Here is a 7,150-nt window from a genome sequence, read left to right as displayed (position 1 = left end):
AGAGAGAGGAACCCTGTTGGAGTAAACAACGATCTCCTCGATGCTTCTTTCTTTGCAATAGAATTGGTACCCTAATGGATAAAAAATGTAGTCACTCCGCTTATAACCACTACCATTCCCCAATCCTTTGAGGAGCAAGCATGCGAGTTTGTGAGAATCAACCAAAGTTTTTTACTGATAGCAAGTCACCGTTATTACAAAGAACCTGATTTGGCCTTGAAAAGGGTGCCTTGCCTTGATATTGAGTATGCTTATCTCTTGTGTAGGACTCATGTGCTTTCATGTGGTCAAAACTTGGCACCAAAGCAAACAATTGGAGTCATCAAGTTTTAAGAACTATGATGGTCTACATTAGGAACGGATGCAACACAACGTGTGCGTGTATGTTCCAAATGCGATCCATTGTGTTCTACAAATACTCCACACTCAATCGTCCTATGGGAATTCAAGATATTGAATGGCATGCATATTTATCACTACATCAAAGACAAAACACGCAACATGGACCAATCCAAGGCCAAACAACGCAATACAATAACTCAAAACGATATTGGGTAGTGGGAGATCAACATTATAGAATCCAACTTCATGCTAATTTATAGTGGTATATCCCAAAAACATGCTATTTGGGGGCTTTGCAAGGCCATTTCTTCATTAAAATGACCTCGATTTAATCATGGAATCCATAACGCACACGAGTTCTAATGCCTATGTGGCATGATGTGATGATTGCCAAAGGGAAGGAGTGCTAAATAACCTATAAGCACCTTTGCTTTTGCAAACTGGGGTATTGATTTTATAGCACCCCTTCCACTAGCTCAAAACACTAGAGGGAATAGTATATAATATGTTGGCATAAATGCAGTATGCCTCACCCTGGGCCGATCACAAGCCAATGTCCAACCGTCCATGTCTGCCCACTCTACTTTACTTACTCTTTGTACATAAGAGAATAAGGGGCTCCTCTCTCTTTGAGGCTTGATCCACCCCATCTCTATGATTCTCCTTGCTAGCACCACACACACGTACCCACACTCGTGCTCCCACAATTGGTACCAAAGCAAGCTAAGGTTTAGGTACCTTAGTAGAGGAGGAGGAAATTGAGATCTAGATATTTGTGCAAGTCAAGTATACACATTAGAGATATTGAGGAAGTCTCTAGGGAAGAGGAATCAATTGCAGGGAGAAAAAGCTAGCAAGTAGCACTAAATTGTGGGCAACCATACTTGTGAAAATCAAATTCTACATGGGCAGCTTGTCACTAGCATTGGAAGCTCAAAAAAATTGAAGGCAATTTTTTGACTTTGGCAGCATAGGCAAAATTAACGCAAGCAAGGGAAGAAAACCTATTGCGCAAGAACACAAAAGCCGCAAGGCTTTTATTGCACAATAGAAACAGAGAAGAGGAGATGCACTCTTCCAATCACACCATGTCATGCGTGGTTTAGCACTTTCTCTAGTGGGTGTCTTGGTTGAGCACACTTGGCCGATGGTTTGATGTTTGACATTGTAGGAGTAGGAGATGTATGCATGTCATTGTCGTGTGGTGCATCATATACACTTTGGCATGTGCATTATGTTTCTTAGCTCATGCGTATAACATGGCAGAATCCCTTTATCAAAACATCTTTGTACAATTTGACTTGCCAATTGAAATTGTAAGCGGTGGAGGTTCACATGTCTTAAACAAAGTAGTCAAGGTGCTTCTAAGGGTGTTCTTGGTGACACATCACCACTAACCACCCTATCATCGTAAATGCAATGGGAAAGCCTAAAGCACAAAAAAAAAATTGTGGACATTGCGCACCAAAATAATAGAAGATGATACAAAAACATGGGTTACTAAGCTATTGAGTGTCCTATGGGTCTATAAGACAATTTACAAAACATATGTAGGGATTGCTCCATTCAAACTGGTCTATAGACTTAACATAGTCTTTCTTGTGGAATATCTACTCCCTTCTTGTGAGCTAGGGTTCCTTTGGAATGGACTGAACATGCCTTCTCCAATTGGTTAGTGAATTTAGAAAATGTAAGGATCTAATCAAGGCGGATAATGATTAGGCGTCTTGATTAGAGCCTTACAAGTGGTACCAGAGCGATTGTGAGGCTCATTATAATTATTATCAGCATTAGCATTGTGTATATCGTTTATTGTCTCCTTTTGCATGTATGCAATTTTCAATTAGATTGCTTTCATTTGCATTCATTTTCAGCCTACTTTGTCGCATCATAACTCCTGACGTAGCCCGCATTGCTTCTTGCAACTCATGTGTGTGCAAAAGCCTCTTCATAAGCTTCGCAACATATCAATCTATATATGATTTGGATTGATGACAAGAGATTAATGTCTTGATTACTATTCATCAATTTTAATCAAGAGTTGTGTGAGTTCTTATTGAAAGTGTGTGTGAAGGACACCCCTATTTTTCTATTGTGTATACAGTGTGTGAAAGAGAGAGTCTGTGTGTTTGTATATGCTTTAAAGTGTGGAAGTCGTTCCTAAATAAGACAAAGCATGGAGTATTCCCTACTTGGCATTATCTACATATTAAAGTGTGGAAGTCATTCCTAAATAAGACAAAGCATGGAGTATTCCCTACTTGGCAGTATCATCTCAACCACTAGCCGCTACCTTTTCCACTTGCTACATCGACTACCGCCGGGCAAAAGGTGAGTTAGCGCACAATCACACCAAACGGAGCTTATGACCATCAGGGTGATGCCATTTGCATCCCCTTGTTGCATCATCCTGCCCGGCTCTACTCGCCGGCTCTACTCGTTTCACGGTGACAGCCCGCCAAACTCATCCATTAGCTTCAAGCCTTCAACCTGAGGCCCTCGTAGCCCACCGTTTTGTGCATGCGCTAAAGACATTGCTAGGCTATTGCGGTCAGCACATGACCAGTGACGACGTGCTACCCACTAGCATCCACCTACTTGCACATGCCATGTTTCCTGCTTAGCTCATTGTACAAAATATATCAATCAATCACCCTATTTTGCATTATTTTGCACTTTGATTGCTTACATCATTTTTAATTAACATGTCAACTTAATGTTTAAATCATGAATGCGACTAATCATTATCCGCCTTGATTAGAGCCTTACAAAAAAGCCTAATGATACTTGACTGAAAGCTGTCCCTACCATATATGTGGAAAAATTCAAGCAAAAATCCTAGCTTGACAACAACTTACTGTCTCAAGAGTTCCAAAAAGGTGACCTAGTTCTTGCGTACACCCTCAAGAGAAAAAAGTGCAATTTCACCCCACGAGGTCTAGGCCCCTTTATCCTAAGTGACATTACTAATGGGGGAGCAATTTTCCTTTCTACTTTAGATGGTACTCCCATGAAGGCGTTTATTAACCATGGCCTCTCACCAATGAATTGCTTCAACAATTGCATCCAAGGGAACAAACTAGAATGTGAAACTTTAATGAAGAAACAAGCACAAGAGGACATGGTTGAGCGAGCCCATGATCCAAACTAAAGTGCGCCATTATTCAGTGGAGACTATATTGGAGGTGCCAAGCCTCTGTCTATGAGAGATGTGTACGAGGAGATCAAACAAAGATAAGAGACTCTAGATTTAAATGATTCACTACAAATCACAGAAGAAAATGGATATTTCAAGCAGGTTAGAGAGAAATAGAGAAGATTTAGAGCCAGCAACCAATATCCAAGTCTACCTGATGATTTTTGAACCCAAATAGCACAATTCAACCATATCCTGAGTGGTCAGTATACACCTCGACTAGGCAAAACCAAACAAAAATCAGACCCAAATCGATTGTTGAGCGTAGTAAAAAGTTGCAACCATGATTGTAGTCAATCCATGATTGTTTATGCAAAATACTTTGTTCTTAATCATTAAGAGTTTCAATGTTTGAATGGCCTTTGCTCACTTCTGTTAAGCATAGTATCTTGCATATGCAAAAGTAAACATGTCATTTTAGAATGCTGTATTATAATCCACAATACGTTTGTGGAAAAATTGTAAAATGCACTTGAGCTTTCCTAGATAACATGTATGCCAGAGAGGCATACGGCAGTTCTTGGAGAGTAATTTGCAACAAAATCCAATCTTGAGAATGTGTTACTTCAAATCCAATCCTTAACCTTGCATTATAAAAAATGTACACTTACCAAGCAAAGCATCTCAAAGCAAGTGGACTTGAGATTCCTACTGGTAAATGGAAAATTATTTCCATGGACTTCATAGTAGGACTTCCATTTACTGTCCAAGGACATGACTCAGTATGGGTCATTGTCGATAGGTTGAACAAAATGTGCAAATAATCTCAAGAATCTTGAATAAATTTTAGCAAGTTTTGTGTCTATCAAAGCATCTATAACTTCTTAATCTTGGCCATTTCTATTTTTGGTAGTTCCAATGCCCATTTCAAGTCGAAGATGGGCATTTTCTCTCTAAAGTAGGGAGAGAGAACTTGCTCAATTCGGCCTCAAGCTGCACTTTGTTCACACAAAAATGATTTGTTGCTTCACCAAGTAATCAATTATAACTATCAAATTAGGAAATTGATGATGACATTGGCCATAGACACTCTTGGCAAAATATATTAGGGCAGTCATCATACAATTGTCATCGATGATGCACATTGTTCTTTTAACATTGTTACTCAAGGATTAACCTTGGCAGTAACTATTCAATCGATTTTGAGCCTAATTTATGAGATTCTGGGAAAATTTAAGTGTTTGAGGTATATCTACATGTGTTTCTTACTCATGCTGACGATTATCTTGGTTAACAACAGACATACTACATCTCATGAACATATAAAAGGTCATTCTAAAGTCCATCATCACATTATGGTCATACTTTGCCATTTCTATCTACGATAGAAGTAAACATTATACCTTTAGCATTTGTAGAGCAACGTCCACTTCTATTGCATTGAATCCGTATATACATTTGATGTGCTAGCTCCATTATTACCCCTCTTTTGAGCACGTTGAGTTGGGGCATATGTAGGTTGTAACCCAAAGGCCTAATGGTAAAGTTGCAGTACATTCGGTGACTCTACTAGTTCACACTCTTCCATCCACTTTGCATCCATAGGTGGATAGTTCCTGAACTTCACCAAATACTGTCGTGCAACTTTTCCCTTAACTTTTCTTTCCTTATGTGCCAAAATATGCTCAAGTACCAAGATTTCATCAAGTTCCTCAACTTCTAATTGATCCTCATCTGGCATATCTTCTGGAACATCTCCCACAAAGGGTCTTAGAAGACTCATGTGAAATGCATTATGAATCTTCCAATTGTGAGGCAATTTTTTAGCCTATAAGCAACATCGTTGATCTTGTCAAGTACTTGAAAAGGCCCATAGTAACCCATGTTGAGCTTGGGAAATAATCTTTCCTTGCCCTTCATCTTCTTTAACCTTGCCTTTTCAAATCGTAAGAGTACCCAATCACCAGGTGAAAACAACAATTCACGTCGGTGACGATCAGCATCCCTTTTTTGCTTTACCCGAGTCTTCTCCAAGAATCAAGAAACTGAAAGTAGAGTCTCTACTAAGGAGAGTGTAAACAAAGGGGGACAATTAAAGACCATAGTGAAGGAAGTGTCTGGCACTTACTCCGACTCTAGTTCAAAGATGTCTTCCTTCTCTACTCACTCTAGGATTGGAACCTCTCTCAAGTTCAAACACATACTGACCTCCCTAATGAGGAGTATGTGGTTAGAGTTGCTGACCAGCACCGTCGAATTCAAGGAGGAGGTTAGAGCCAACAAATAGGAAACCTTCTATATGGACCAAAACAAAGTGCAATATTTGAAAATTAAAAATCTTGACACTGTGGACAAATGGGGTTTGGAAGTTGATACATTGATTCCAAACGTGATCATTAAAGAGGGACCACCAATATTAATGCTAGAAGGGTACGGCTAGGTAGATGTCAAAACCTTGAATATGCATATCGACTGATAACCCCCATGACTCAGATTTTACTGTTGGGAGGAGAATAATGTGATGGATTTTTTGTGGATAGCACACGCTAAACCAGGGAAATTAACACCCTAACAAACCTTCCCCTACGCCTCTTTAGGGATTGTTATAACAATAACTTTGTTATGATGACTCCAAAAGAGGTTGAACAAACCGGCTACTTGATGCGAGATATGATCATGGGTATGGGACCTAAAACGGAATTTGGACCGCATGAGAGATCTTTTGGTAGCATGGTCAACCAATGGGTAGTGCATCCCAAGGAAGCCATCTCTATGATGATAATTGGGTGAGAGGTGTAGAAATCTACAACCACCACAAATTGAGGAAGAGTAGGTGACACAAAGACCAAAAGAGGGCCAAATGAGTCACCACTACCAAGCAACTAGTTTGAAGGATTAGACGGAGGACCCCCAACCAAAAGAGCAGGTGTTGAGCATAACCGTAGAGTCAGACCAGTTGATTTTCAAAAATGGGTCAAAAAATATCCATATGAGCACCTAGCAAGCTTTAGGCAAGTACTAAGAGCAAAAAGAATATCAGACTTCTATATTCAGTTTGAGGGATTTGGAATGATACTGGAACATAAAGCTTTAACTTGGTTTCACACCATACCTTTTGGATCTATCATAGATCTACTGACATTGGCAGAAAGATTTGCTGCTTGTTCAGAAATGGAAATCAAGCACAACACATTATCACACATCTACAACTTCAAACAAAAACAAGGGGAGTCTGTAAGAGAATGCATGAGCAGAATGAGACAGTACATCAACAGACGTCCAGAGTTAGAAATTCCAATTGAGGAGAGACTTGTCTCATTGTTCCTTGAAGGCTTACTCAACAAAGAGTTGCATCCATTCAGTATAGAAAGAAACATACCACCCTGGTAGCATGCATCCTATATGCTATAGACTTGGGGGAGAACTATGAGATCTTCAGTAAAGAGAGCACCGTTAAGGACACACACAACAAGAAAACCACATCTACTATGCCATATATTCTCAAGCGCATAAATGACATGATGAGCAATATGCAAAGGATTCTAGTGAGAGTGCCAGGACAAGGTCCACCACAAGGGCAGCCCATGGGACCAACAAGGCCATTTAAGTGGTGTTTCATCAAAGGTAAATGGAGTATGAGACCAAGGAGTGCTATTATTGATCTAGAAATGT

The sequence above is a fragment of the Adiantum capillus-veneris genome, chromosome 10, assembly GCF_014529385.1.
Source record: "Adiantum capillus-veneris isolate H3 chromosome 10, ASM1452938v2, whole genome shotgun sequence".
NCBI lineage: Eukaryota > Viridiplantae > Streptophyta > Polypodiopsida > Polypodiales > Pteridaceae > Adiantum > Adiantum capillus-veneris.
This window is presented reverse-complemented; position numbering follows the sequence as displayed.